The sequence below is a fragment of the Papio anubis genome, chromosome 10 (genome assembly GCF_008728515.1).
Source record: "Papio anubis isolate 15944 chromosome 10, Panubis1.0, whole genome shotgun sequence".
Lineage (NCBI taxonomy): Eukaryota > Metazoa > Chordata > Mammalia > Primates > Cercopithecidae > Papio > Papio anubis.
This window is the reverse complement of record NC_044985.1, coordinates 12925858-12940859: the sequence shown is the minus strand read 5'-3', so window position 1 is coordinate 12940859 and position 15002 is coordinate 12925858. Positions and strand designations below refer to the sequence as shown.

Here is a 15002-nt window from a genome sequence, read left to right as displayed (position 1 = left end):
ATTTGAACCAGCAGTCCCCTTACTGGGTATACATCCATAGGAATATAAATTATTCTACTATAAAGACACATGCAAACATGTTTATTGCAGCACGATTTACAATAGCAAAGTCATGAAACCAACCCAAATGCCCATCAATGATAGACTGGATTTTAAAAATGTGGTACATAGACACCATGGAATAAACCTCTTTTTCTTTATAAATTACCCAGTCTCTGCTATGTATTTACGAGCAGTATCAGAACAGATTAATAGAACTGAGTACCACCATGTTTCTCAGAGACGTTTTAATCTAAACATACTCTTGATTTGATCTTTGCAATAAAACTGAGTTCTAACCAATCCTTGTTTTCCAAAGGCCTTTTTGGCTTTATGTTTTATTTGTTGCGGTTATGAAGCAGCTGCCTCTTCTAAACCTAAAAATCCCTGAATTTCATAAATACTTCTATGTCCTTTTTATTTATTTATTAATTTTGCTCCATGACCAATTGTTTTTAGACTTCATCTGTTTTATGTGATATCTCATTACAAACATTTTGTTTTCTGACTTATTTTTTTCTGTTGTTACAAATAACATTTTTACTAAATGTTTGACACCTGAATAACTTGGACAATCATCTCTCCAGCCTTTGGTATCAGTTTTCTCATCATCTGCCTCATGATCACTAGAAAAGTGTGACCTGTATTCAACGATGGCTGTTTTTTTTTTTGTTGTTGTTTGTTTGTTTGTATTTGATTGATTAGGTTATGGTTTTGTAGTTGTCATACAGAACTTACTTCTAGAGACTGATTTTTATAGCTGTCAGGGTAAGCTAGATTATGCCTTCATAACTAACAACCTCCATGATTTTAGAAACTTGTAACAATATAGATTTATTTTCTATTAATGCTATATATTTTCCATGGGTCGGCTGTGAGTTCTGTTCCACATTCTTCATTCCTGGATCCAGGTTAATGAAGCAGCCTCCTTCCCAAACGTTGTCATTGGCCCTCACAAAAGGAAAAAAGAATGCATCTAATTGCGCACTTGCTCTCAAACCTTTGTAATGAGTTTAACTGGCAAAAGCAACTTTCACAGATATAAATAAATCCAAGGAAGTGGAGAAGTAAAATCTAAAAATCTAATTCTGTTCCAGAGAAGGATAAATAGAAATATTTGTCTAATGTTAGAATAACTATCACATTCTTTCTAAATGTATATGTAACCTGGGCTTTTTAAATAAAATTACTCTTCAGTTTAAAATTGCTCTGAGAGCTTTTCATTTATTATTCTTTGTCTAGATGCATATTTGCATTTTTACAGATAAGCAAAACTTAAGGATTTGCACAAAGAAACTCAGCAAGTGAATTTCAGGATGTAATCTTCACTAAATTGCACAGAACAGTGTGTTGTAGAAATGATCTAGCCTTGGTTTCATTGTGAACTGGGTTCAAGTCTCAACTACACAACTATATATCTGAGCTAATGTGGCTAAATTAGTTCACCTCCCTGAATTTCATGTTCTTTATTTGCCAATTAGAAATAATAGAACTGTTTTCTGCATGTGTTGAAAATATAAAGCTTAATGTATTATTGAAAGTGCTTCAATAATTCTATTGTTAGACTGACATTTACTGCTGGAGTTTATAACAATTCCTTTAACAATTCTATTGCTAGATTGAAGATAATTGCTGGTAAGACAAGTCTTGTCTTGCTAGGTGAGCTTACACTTCCAAGGACTCCTTAGGAAAAGGTGATTGCTCTTGTTGTGTGTGCGTCAGAAGTCTCACTCGTTGAGAAGCAGCAGACTCTGTGATGAGAAGAGAGTCGATTAGGGAGCAACGCAACAAAGCAGAGAGTTTTTCTGTGATCATCAGAAAAGGCTCAGTGTGAAGTCAAGCATTTGCTTGAGGAGAGAAATCAGAGAACAAGATGCCAATTGGAGCCAGAGAGTCCTTTACTGTGGCAAAGTTGAAGATGTCTAGAAAAAGATTCTCTGAGGACTGTCCTTCAGTTTGACTAGAGAGTGTGCTCAGTATGCTAATATCCAAGGGAGCTTATTGAACTCATGGGATTTTATGAGTGAGAGTCAAATGAAATTATGCTTGGTTTTATTCTGATTTTTGGGATAATATTTAATCCTGAAAAAAAAATCCACTGAAACTTTTCAAGGATCACGATACTCTCTTCTGAAATTAGCTGTACGTTTCAGTTCTAAGGTAGTGGTTCTCAAATATTAAGTCCATAAGCATCAGCTGAGAAACATGTAAAAACACTGCAATTTCAAGGCCTATCCCCTAAATTCCAAGATTTCAATTGGATGGTTTTGGGATTGGGCTTGGAAAGTCACATGCACATAGATTGTGATTTGAGAAATTCTGACTAGTGTCTCTTACTTTGGTTCCAAACTAGAATCACCTGCCAAGTTTTGAAAATTAAAACTGGGTCTGAGGTCCACCCCACACCAAATATTTCAGAATCTCAGAGGGTGGAGGGCCAGGAATGGGTATCTTTTTAAAGCACCTAAGTTGTTCTAATGCTCGGACAGGGTTAAGAATCTCAATATCTAGTCTAAAAAGATATATATGAGGTTAAATGAAGCAATGTCAGTATCTTAAAAAGACATCCTAGGCTTTTGTTTTTGTAGTATCACAGAATGTTAGTGTAACAGGTATTCAAATAGGATGAGATTTTCCACTTACAATGCCTGCATTGTCCTAACAAGGTAAACAAGTCAAAAAAGGAGATTTCTAGCCCAGACTGTGGGGAAAGAGAGTTCAGAGATCAGAGTCCCCTCCCAGTCAGAACCTGCGATCCTTTCAGCCTTCTCTTTCCCAAAATTTTATTTTTAAAATAATGTATATTGAGAGCATCTTTAAAGAGCTAAAGATGGTAATAAACACTTTTAAGAGATGCAGTAAGATTCTTATTTTTATGTCATAGGTAAAAAGACTGAGACTCAGAGAGGCATGCTTTGTCAAGGAAGTAAGAAGAGGCAGGATCTAAACCCAGATCTATTTGACTGCAAAGCACAAGGTCTTGGTATTAACTTATTTTCAGATGTATTTATTTATTACTAAATATTTTAGAACCATACAAAAGTATAACATATAATATAATGAACCTAAATACCGAACACTCTGCTTAACAAATAGAGTATTAAAAATACAGGTGAAAGTCTTATATAAATAACAATCTAACGTCATTGCTATCACTCATCTTCTTCCACTTTCAAAGTTAGCAACGGGTGGAGCTGCAGCTGACATGGCCTTTCTGAGTTGTTTCCAATTAAAATAGAAGGCTGTCTCTTTATACCCCAGCCTTGGCCAGTCATTGGATATAAGATCAGTCAGGAAGGCAAATGTATAACCTTGAGTGAAGCGTCTTTCTTTGTCCAAAGGATTCACCTATGAGTTGTCAAAAGTTAACACTCCTGATAGCTGGGTGAATAATGTCATAGTTTTAAGGAGTACTGGGAGGCAAATCACAGCATCCAATATAAATACTTATAGAAATATTTGCTACATTGTTGACTTGAGTTTGCAGCTCGGTTTATAAAATAATTTGTTCATGACATAGATTAAAATGTTAGTCCAATTTCTTATAGTTTTAAATTCATAATTTTCTAGATCTGATTATCAAAGTTATAAAAGCCTTTTAGAAGAAACTGTGGTGCCCTCCTTTTTTGCTATTCCCTGCTAATATTTTTTCCTTGAATGTTTGGAAAAACTCACTGGGAACACTGTCTGAAATGGCTTATTTTTGTATTTTTTCTACATTATTTGTATTACTTCTGTTTTTTTTAACTAACTTCTTTATTAGGTTGTTTTTCTAATTATAGTTTAATGTTTTTTCTTTTCTAAGTTAATAGCAATATTAATATAAACAGATGAAGATACATGGTTTTCTCAAAAGACTGCATTTGTGCATATCTTATAAATTTTGTAATGTATTATTTTGATTACTGTTCTGCTTTATTTTCTAGTTTCTTTTATGAGTTCTTTTTGAGCTATGGCTTATTTAAATTTTTTTATATTTGTAGGTCTACTTTTGAGTCATTATTTAGTTTTTTAAATTTTTAATTTAATTTCATTTTGGTCAGAGCTATGATTTCGATGTTTGACCTCTCCAAACCTCATGTTGAAATTTTATCTCCCATGTTGGAGATGGGGCCTAATAAGAAGTTTTGGATAATGGGGATGAATCTTTCATGAAGAGATTAATTCCTGCCCTTGGGTGTGAGTGAGCTCTTACTCTTTTAGCTCTAGTGAGAACTGATTGTTAAAAAGAGCCTGGTATCACCCCACACTCTTTCGCTTCCTCTCTCACCATGTGATTTCTGCAACACATTAACTATTCTTTGCCTTCTGCCATGGCTGAGAGCAGCCTGAAGCCCTCATTAGATGCAGATGCCCAATCTTAAACTTTCCAGTCATCAGAATCATGAGTCAAAAAGTCATTCTCTTTATAAATTACCTAGCCTCAGGTATTCCTTTTTAACAACACAAAACACTAAGACAGATAGCAAATACAGTCTCTGGGAAACTGGTATTTTGCTCTTTGTTGAGCCTCTCTTTACACCTGATGTGAACTGAAATTGCAGAAATGCTCCAAAACCACTCGAGGAACATAAATATTCCTTAATTGATCTGCACAAGGTTGTATGTATACCATCATATTAAATTTCTTAATTGTTTAGTTTAAATCTTTTATGTCCTTAATATTGCTTTCCTCCTCTGAACTAACCATTACTGGGAGAGATGTGTTAAAATCACCGAATTTTTTTAATCAATTTTTAATATTTGGATAAATTTACTATGCTTTGTAATACTTGCATTTGCTTTTTGCTACATTATTAGGTATCTACAAGTTTATAACTTCATATCTCCTTGGTAAAATGCAACTCTCATTATTATGTAGTGACCTTGTTAAATCCAATACCTCTTTTTACCTTAAAATTTATTTTTCCTGAAATTAATATAGCTATGCCAGCTTTCTTTTTTAAATTAGAATATGTATTTTCTCTATAATGTCTCTATAATCTCACTTTTCTAACTTTTTATATCTGGGTAAGTGTCATATAAACAGCAAATAGATTTTGAGAACTCCAGTTTGAACAATCTCTGTTTCTTCACTGAAATGCATTATCATTAAAGTATGTTATCATTTCTATAGATACAAAAATATTTGAACTTATCATGTTTTAAGCAAACAGTTTTATATTAACTTCATTGCATTCTTTTCCCTCCTTTCAATTTTTATTCAAAATCTTTATTCATATTCTCTTGAAGTTACGTTACATATTTATGTTCCTTTAGTAAAAGTAAGTATACATCTTATACTTATCCAGATAAAATAAGCAATGCTGCAATATAAACAATTCCCGGGTTTAGTTAGTCAAAAACATTTTTGCTGCTAATACAAAGGCAAATGCAAGTAGCTGTTCTCAATAAGCCTGCCAGCTATGAGAATTTCATGTTCACTAAGAAAAAGCCAAGGAAGAAAGAATTTTGTGCAAGTGACTTTTCCCTGACTTAGCTCTGAAGTGATTGAAACATGAGCCAATTAAACTTCTTTTCTCTATAAATTACCCACCTTAAAGTATTTATTTACATAATTGCAAGAATGGTCTAATACAGAACATTGGTACTGAGGAGGGGAGCATTGCTATAAGGATAGCTAAAAATGAAGAAGTGATTTTGGAACTGGGTAGTAGGCAGAGGTTGGAAGAGTTTGGAGGGCTCAGAAGAAGCAGGAAGATATGAAAAAGTTTGGAACTTCCTAGACACTGGTTAAATGGTTGTGATCAAATTGCTGATAGTGACATGAACAGTGAAGTCCTGGCTGCCAAGGCATCAGATGGAAATGAGGAACTTATTAGGAACTGGCGCAAAGGTCACACATGTGGACTTAGCAAAGAGCTTGACTTCATTGTTTTCATGCCCAGGGATCAGTGGAAGCTTGAACTTTATAGTGATAATTTAGCATATCTGGAAAAAGAAGAAATTTCTAAGCAGCAAAGCGTTCAAGAAGTAGCCTGGCTGCTTCTAACAACCTACACTCAGATGCAGGCACAAAGGGATGACTTAAAGTTGGAACTTATATTTAAAAGAAAAGCAGAGCATAACAGTTTGGAACATTTGGAGACTGGTTATATGGCAGAGAAATGAAACGCTTTTTCAAGAGAAGAATTCAAGCAAGATGAGAAGCAACCACTTGCTAGATAAATTTGCATGACTAAAAGAGAACCAAGTGCTAATAGCCAAGATATTGAGAAAAGGACCATGAAGGGATTTCAGAGATATTTGCAGCAGCCCCTCCCATCACAGGCTCAAAGGCGTAGGAGGAAAAAATGGTTTTGTGGGCCAGGCCCAGGGCCCTGCTGCCATGAGCAGCCTTGAGACACTGCTTCCTGCATCCCAGCCACTCTGGCTTCAGCTGTGGCTCAAAGGAGTCCAGGTACAGCTCTAGCTGCCACTGAGGAGAATGCAAGCTGTAAGCCTTGGCAGCTTTCACATCGTGTTAAGCGTGTAGGTGTGCAGAATGCAAGAGTGAAGAACCCTTGAGAGCCTCTGCCTAGATTTCAGTGGCTACATGTAAAAGCCTGGATTCCCAGGCAGAAGTCTCTTGCAGGGCAAAGCCCCCATGAGAAACTCTACTAGGGTAGTGCAGAGGCGAAGTGTCTGGTTGGAACCCCCTTGCCATGTCCCCAGTGGGGCATGGCCTAGTGAAGCTGTGAGAAGGGGCCACTGTCTTCCAGATTCAAGAATGATAGATTCACAGGCAGCTTTTACCCTGCACCTGGAGAAGTTGCAGGTACTCAACACCAACCCAACACAGCAACCACAGAGGCTGAACCTTGCAAAGCCACAAGGACAGAGCTACCCCTTGGAAGCCCATCCCTTGCATCAGTGTTCCCTGGATGTGGGACTTGGGGTCAAAGGAGATTATTTTGGAGCTTTAAGATTTAATAATTGCCCTGCTGGGTTTTGAACTTGCATTGGGTTTATTGCCCCTTTCCTTTGGCCTATTTCTCTTTTTTTGGAACAAGAATGTTTACCCGGTGCTGATACCCCCATTGCATCTTGAAAGTAACTAACTTGTTTTTTTATTTTACAGGCTCATAGGTGGAAAGGACTTGTCTAGTCTCAGATAAGACTTTGGACTTTGGGCATTTGAGTTCATACTGAAATGAGTTAAGACTTTGGGGGACTATTGAGGAGGCATGAATTGTATTTTGCAATGTGAGAATGACATGACATTTGGGAGAGGCCAGAGGTTAAATAATATGGTTTGGATATTTGTCCCTGCTCAAAGCTCATGTTGAGATGTAATGCCCAGTGTTGGAGGTGTGGCCTGGTGGATGGTTTTTGGGTCATGAAGACGGATTCCTCATGAATGGCTTGGGACATCTCTTTGGTGATAAGTGTGCTTGTTCTGAGTTTACACAAGATCTGGTCATTTAAAAGGTATTTCTTCATAGCAATGAAAGAATTACCTAATAGAGTTACTACACATGTTTAAAACATGAGAATCTAAATTCAACCTCAATCCTTCTACCAAACAATCAAGGGACGTGAGAACATTTTAACTCTGATCTTCTCTCTTTTATTCATATCTGTACAAGTTGCTCAAATATTTTGTTGCATTGTGGTTTACTGAGCTTTACATTAATTATTGTTTTTAATTATCAACTATTATTGTTTAATAATTACTAATTACTATTAACTACTATGCTTTAATAGTAACTACTATTACTATTACTCCTGCTACTACTCATATCATTTTTATTATTATCTTAGAGTCAATGCGTATTTAGATTTTCCATATTTTACTCTTTGTTCACTATATTTTTCTCTTATAGTCTTTCTTTCAGGTTCAATTTCCTTCAGGAGATCCTATCAAAGTTCTATTACTGAAGGTATGAAGTCTTTTGTCTGAAAATATTTATTGTTTTATTTATTCTTAAATAATTTCTATGGGCACAAAATTATAGATAAGGAACTGAGTCTTCTCAATAATTTGAAACTTTTATTTCCTTATATTCTGGCTTCTCTTGTTGCTTTGAGATGTTTGCTATAATTTTAGCTATTTTTCTATTACAGGTAGTTAGTCTTTTCCCTGTGACTTCTCTTAATAGCTCCTTTCTATCTTGAATGTTCTACAGTTTTACCACAATAAGTATAAAATCAACTGAAGATGTCTAATGTTTCCTGAATGTGGTGATTCATGTCTGCCAATAATTCCGAAAATTTTCAGCTATTTAATCCAATTAAATATATGTTCATCCTTCTCATTTTGTCTTCCATTTCTCTTAATCTCTTTTTATATCTCCCATCTTTTGACTCACTATAGCAGATTTTCAGTAACTCAGATATGTCTTTCAATTTGTTATTTTTTCTTCAGTCTTTTAAAATTTTCTATTTTTACTTTTGTGAGCACATATTAGCCCCTCCCTGATAACCATCATTCTGCTCTATATTTCCATGAGTTCAATTACTTTAATTTTTAGCTCTCACAAATAAATGAGAACATGTGAAGTTTGTATTTCTGTGTCCGGCTTATTTCACTTAACATAATAACCTCCAGTTCCATCCTTGTTGTTGCAAATGACAGGATCTCACTCCTTTTTATGGCTGAATAGTACCCCATTTTATATATGTATCACATTTCTTTCTCCATTCGTCTGTTGATGGACACTAAGGATGCTTCCAAATCTTGGCTATTGTGAATAGTTCTGCAGTAAACATGGGAGTGCAGATATCTCTTTGATATACTGATTTCCTTTCTTTTGGGTATGTACCTACCAAGGAGATTGCTGGATCATATATAAGTTCCAATTTTAGGGTTTTTTTTTTTTTTTTTTTGGCCCTCACCACACTCCCACTCTCCTCCCTTCCGAGTCTCCAATATCTATTACACTACTTTGTATGCTTTACGTGCCATAGCTTATCTCCTATATATAAATGAGAACACACTGTATTTGTTTTTTAATTAATGAGTTACTTAAAATAATAGCCTCTTGCTCCATCCAAGTTGCTGCAAAATTGTTTCATTCTTTTTTTTATGGCTGAGTAGTACTTCATATTGTCTGTATATCAAGTTTTCTTTATTCACTCATTGATTGATGCACACGTAGGTTGGCTCCATATCTTTGCAATTGTGAATTGTGCTGCAGTTGTGCACAATTGCATATACATATGTCTTTCTGATATAATGACTTATTTTCCTTTGGATATGTACCCAGTAGTGGGATTATTGAATCAAATGGCAGATCTACTTTTATTTCTTTGAGAAATATCAGTACTATTTTCAATATAAGTTGTACTAATTTACATTGCCACCGGCTGCATATAAGCATTCCTTGTCACTTTGTCCATGCCAACATCTATTCTTTTTGACTTTTTACTAATGGGTATTGTGGCCATGGTAAGGTAGAATCTCATTGTTGTTTTAATTTGCATTTCCCTGAGGATTAGTCATGTTTGGCTTTTTTTTTTTTTTTTTTTTTTTGTTTTTTCTCCCTATGTTTTTTTTTGAGAAGTATCTATTAATGTAATTTTCCCACTTTTTGGTGGGATTATTTGTCTTTTATTGCAAACTTGTCGAGTTCCTTGTAGATTCTGGTTATTAGTCCTTTGTCAGATGAATACTTTGCAAATATTTACTCCCAGTCTTTTTAGTTTAATTATATCTCATTTATTTAATTTTGTTTTTGTTGCATTTGCTTTTGGGGTTTTAGTCAGTCTTTGCCCAGGTCAATATCCAGAAGTGTTTTTTCTTAGGTTGTCTTCTTCTAGAATTGATACACTTTCAGATCTTACATTTAAGTCTTTGATCTATCTTGAGTTGATTTTTTGTATAAGGTGAGAGATGAGAACCCAGTTTCATTTTTCTACATGTCAGTTGCCAATTATCCCAGCACCATTTGTTAAAAAGATTGTCCTTTCCACACTTTATGTTTTTGTTTGCTTTGTCAAAGATAATTCTGCTGTAGGTATTTGGGTTTATTTCTGGGTTCTCTAATCTGCTCCATTGGCCTATGTGCCTATTTTTATACCAATATCATGCTGTTTTGGTGACTATGGCCTTATAGTATAGTTTGAAGTCAGGTAATGTGATGCCTCCAGGTTTGTTCTTTTTGCTTAGGCTTGCTTTGGCTATGCAGGTTCTTTTTGGGTTCCATATAAATGATAGGATTTTTTTTCTAGTTCTGTGAAGAATAATGGTGGTATTTTGACGGGAACTGCATTGAATTTATAGATTACCTTTGGCAGCATGGCCCTTTTCACAATACTGATTCTACCCATCCATGAGCATGTAGTATGTTTCCAACTGTGTCATCTATTATTTCTTTCAGCAGTGTTTTGTAAATTTTTTTGTAGAGGCCTTTCACCTCCTTGATTAGGTATATTCCTATTTTTTTTTTCCAGCTACTGTAAAAGGGGTTGAGTTCTTGATATGATTCTCAGCTTGGTCACTGTTGGTGTACAGCAGAGCTACTGCTTTGTGTACATTAATTTTTGTATTCTGAAACTTTTCTGTATTCATGTACCAGTTCTGGAAGCTTTCTGGAGGAGTCTTTAGGGTTTTCTAGGTATATGGTCATATCATCAGCAAACAGCAACAGTTTGCTTTCCTCTATACCAATTTGGATGCCCTTTATTTCTGCCTCTTGTCTGATTGCTCTGGTTAGGAATCCCAGCACTATGTTGAATAGAAGTGGTGAAAAAGGGCATCCTTGTCTCGTTCCAGTTTTCAGGGGTAATGCATTCAACTTTTTCCTCATTCAGTATAATTTGGGATGTGGGTTTGTCGGAGATGGCTTTTATTACCTTAAGTTGTGTCTCTTCTATGCTGATATTGCTAAGGGATTTAATCATAAAAGGATGCTGGATTTTATCAAATGCTTTTTCTGCATCTATTGAGATGATGATGTGATTTTTGTTTTTAATTCTGTTTATGTGGTGTATCACAGTTTTTGATTATGTATGTTAAGCCATCCCTGCATCCCTGCTATGAAACCCACTTGATCACAGCAGATTTTCTTTTTGATATTCTGTTGGATTTTGTTTGCAAGTATTTTGTTGAGGATTTTTGCATTTATGTTTATTTGGGATATTGGTCTGTAGTTTTCTTTTTTTATTATGTCATTTCCTGGTTTTGATATTAGGGTGATACTTGTTTTATAGAATGATTTATGGAGGATTCCCTCTTTATCTTTTGGAATAGTACCAATAGGATTGGTACCAATGGTTTGAATTTCTGATAGAATTCAGCTGTGAATTTGGCTGGTCCTGGACTTTTTTGTTGACAATTTTTTTTATTACTATTTCAATCTCGCTGCTTGTTTTTGATCTGTTCAGAAATTTTATATCTTCCTTGTTTAATTTAAGAGGGTTGTATATTTCCAGGAATTTATCAATCTCCTCTAGACTTTCTAGTTTATGTGCATAAAGGTGCTCATAGTAGCCTTAAATAATCTTTTGTATTTCTGTGGTATCAGTTGTAATATCTCCTGTTTCATTTGTACTTGAGCTTATTTAGTTCTTCTCTCTTCTTTTCATGGTTAGTCTCACTAATGGTCTATCAACTGTATTTCTGTTTTCAAAGAACCAGCTTTTTGTTTCATTTATCTCTGATATTGTTTTGTTATTGTTGTTGTTTCTTCGTTGTTGTTTCACTTTCATTTAGCTCTGCTCTGATCTTCATTATTTATTTTCTTCTGCTGAGTTTGAGCTTGGATTGCTCTTGTTACTCCAGTTCCATGAGGTGTGACCTTAGATTGTCTGTTTGTTCTCTTTCAGACTTTTTGATGTAGGCATTTAATGCTATGAAATTTCTTCTTAGCACTGCTTTTGTTGCATGCCAGAGATTTTGATAGGTTGTGTCACTATTGTCATTCAGTTCAAAGAATTTTTAAATTTCCATCTTGATTTCATTGTTGACCCAATGATCTTTCAGGAGAAGGTTATTTAATTTTTATGTATTTTTATGGTTTTGAGGGTTCCTTTTGGAGTTGATTTCTAATTTTATTCCACTGTGACCTGAGAGAATACTTGATAAAATTTTGATTTTCTTAAATTTACTGTGATTTGTTTTAAGGCCTATCATATGGTCTATCTTGGAGAATGTTCCATGTGCTGATGAATAGAATGTATACTCTGCAGTTGTTGGGTAGAATGTTCTGTAAATACCTGTTAAGTCCATTTGTTGTAGGGTATAGTTTAAGTCCATTGTTTCTTTGTTGACTTTCTGTCTTGATGACCTGTCTAGTGCTGTCAGTGGAGTATTAAAGTCCTCCACCATTATTGTGTTGCCACCTGTCTCATTTCTTAGGCCTAGTAGTAATTGTTTTATAAATGTGGGAGGTCCAGTGTTAGATGCATATATATTTAGAGTTGTGATATTTTCCTTATATTATTATATAATGCTCCTCTTTGTCTTTTTAAACTGCTGTTGCTTGTTTTGTCTGATAAAGAATAGCTACTCCTGTTCATTTTTGGTATCCATTTACATGGAATATATTTTCCACCCCTTTACCTTAAGTTTATGGGAGTCTTTATGTGTCAGGTCAGTCTTCTGAAGACAGCAGAAACTTGGTTGAATTCTTATCTATTCTGCCATTCTGTATCTTTTAAGTGGAGCATTTAGTCCATTTACATTCAATTTTAGTATTGAGATGTGAGGCACTATTCTATTCATTGTGCTAATTGTTGCCAGAATATCTTTTTTTAAACTTGTGTTATTGTTATATAGGTCCTGTGAGATTTATGCTTTCAGGATGTTCTATAGTGGTGTATTTCAAGGACTTGTTTCAAGATTTAGAGCTCTGTTTAGCAGTACTTGTAGTGCCGGCTTCGTGGTGGTGAATTCTCTCAGCATTTGTCTGTCTGAAAAAGATTGTATCCTATATCTTTCCTTCATTTATGAAACCTAATTTCACTGGATATAAGATTCTTGGTAGATAATTGCTTTGCTTAAAGAGGTTAAAAATAGTACCCCAATTTCTTCTAGCTTGTAAGGTTTCTATTGAGAAATCTGAGGTTAATCTGATCGTTTTTTCTTACAGGTTATCTGATGCTTTCGCCCTACAGCTCCGAAGATTCTTTCCTTTGTCTTGACATTGGATAACCTGATGAGTATGTGCCTAGGTGATGATCTTTTTGCAATGAATTTCCCAGGTATTCTTTGAGATTCATGTATTTGGATGTCTAGCTCTCTAGCAAGGACAGGGAAGTTTTCCTCTATTATTCCCTCAGTATGTTTTCCAAACTTTTAGATTTCTCATCTTCCTTGGGAACACCAATTATTCTTAGGTTTGGACATTTAATGTAGTCCCAAACTCCTTGGAGGCTTTGTTCATTTTTTAAAATTATTTTTTCTTTGTCTTTGATGGGTTGGATTAATTGGAAAGCCCTGTCTTCGAGCTATGAGGTATTTTCTTCTGCTTGTTCCATTCCATCGCTCACACTTTCCAGTGCATTTTGCATTTCTCTAAGTGTGTCCTTGATTTCCAGAAGTTGTGATTGTTTTTTATTCATGCTATCTGTTTCACTGAAGAACTTTCATATCTTGTATCACGTTTCTTATTTCTTTAAATTGGACTTCACCTTTCTCTGGTGCCTCCTCGATTAGCTTAAAATTGACCTTCGGAATTCTTTTTCTGGCAATTCAGAGATTTTTTCTTGGTTTGGATCCATGCTGGTAAGCTGGTATAGTCTTTTGGTGATATTAAAGAACCTTGTTTTTTCATATTGCCAGAATTGTTTTTCTAGTTCTTTCTCATATAGATAGACTATGTCAGAAGGAAGATCTAGGATTCAAGGGCTGCTGTTCAGATTATTTTGAACCATAGGATGCTCCCTTGATGTGGTGTTCTCCCTGTTCCCCTAGGAATAGGGCTTCCTGAGAGCTAGACTGTAGTGATTGTTTTTGCTTTTCTGGGCCTAGGAACCCAGTGGAACTACTGTGCTCTGGGCTAGTACTGGGGAGTGTCTGCAAAGAGTCCTATGTTGTGATCTATCTACAGGTCTGGCAACCATGGATGCCAGCACCTGCTGCAGTGGAGGTAGCAAGGGAGGAAAGTGGACTCTGTGAGGATCTTTGGTTGTGTTTTTGTTTAGTGGGCTGGTTTTGTGTTTGTCAGCCTCCAGCCAGGAGGTGACACTTTCAAGTGTGCATCAGCTGCAGTTCTATAGGGAGGATGCAAACTTGCTCTAGGGACACCTGGTTAAGTGTTCAGGTTTCTCAGGCAGTGGGCAGGACCATAGGACTCCCAAGAGAATCTGAGCTTTTTATTTGGCTACCAGAGCAGGTAGAGAAAGACCATAAGGTGGAGGCAGGGAGAAGTGTATCTGAGCTCACCCTATCTTTGGGCAAGGCTTACTGCAGCTGCTGTGGGAAATGGGGGTGTGGTTCCCAGTACGATGGAGTTATATTTCCAGGGGGATTAAGCCTGCCTCTGCTGAGTCATATGGATTACCAGGGAAGTCGGGGAAAGCGGGCAGTTGCAGGCTTCATCCCACTCCCAAACAGCCCACAGTTCTAAAGGCCGATCTCATTCTCACCATGACCCCACAACAGCACTGAGTCTGTTTCCAGACAACTGGTGGCCAGGGCTGAGAACTTGCCCCAGACCACAAGCCTCCCCAATGAGAAAGCAAGCAGACTCACAGTTTTTCAGCATCTCAGGGAGCCTGCAGCAGTGACCATTGCCTTCAAAAGTCTGTGGCTTTTCTGATGAAGCGGCTATGTTGTCTGGGGTATATACTCTGGATTTCACTGTCTCAGGCCGGAAAAATTTAGGACACTATCACACACGAGGAGTTAAGGAGCAGAAGCTTAGTAGGCAGAAGAGAAGAGAAAGAAAAACAGCTCTCTCTACAGAGAGGTCTTCCAAGCAGAAAAGACCGGCTGGCCACGGATGCTTGGGATTTTATAGTCCAGCTTGAGGAGGTAGTGTCTGACTTATGTAGGCCTCACAGATTGGTTCCATCAGGTGTGACGTTTACATAGCACA

At 36.1% G+C, this 15002-nt stretch overlaps 2 long non-coding RNA genes across 5 annotated transcripts in view; one reads left to right on the top strand and one right to left on the bottom strand.

Annotated features, from left to right (window-relative positions):
• The window catches only part of LOC110740845, a 551890-nt gene that overhangs the window by 298061 nt on the left and 238827 nt on the right, over positions 1–15002 (bottom strand). The gene's annotated exons all lie outside the window — the stretch shown is intronic.
• Positions 2948–13184, top strand: LOC116269141. Its single transcript, XR_004176483.1, has 3 exons — positions 2948–3016; positions 7845–7901; positions 13053–13184. It is a non-coding gene; the product is annotated as an uncharacterized LOC116269141 (long non-coding RNA).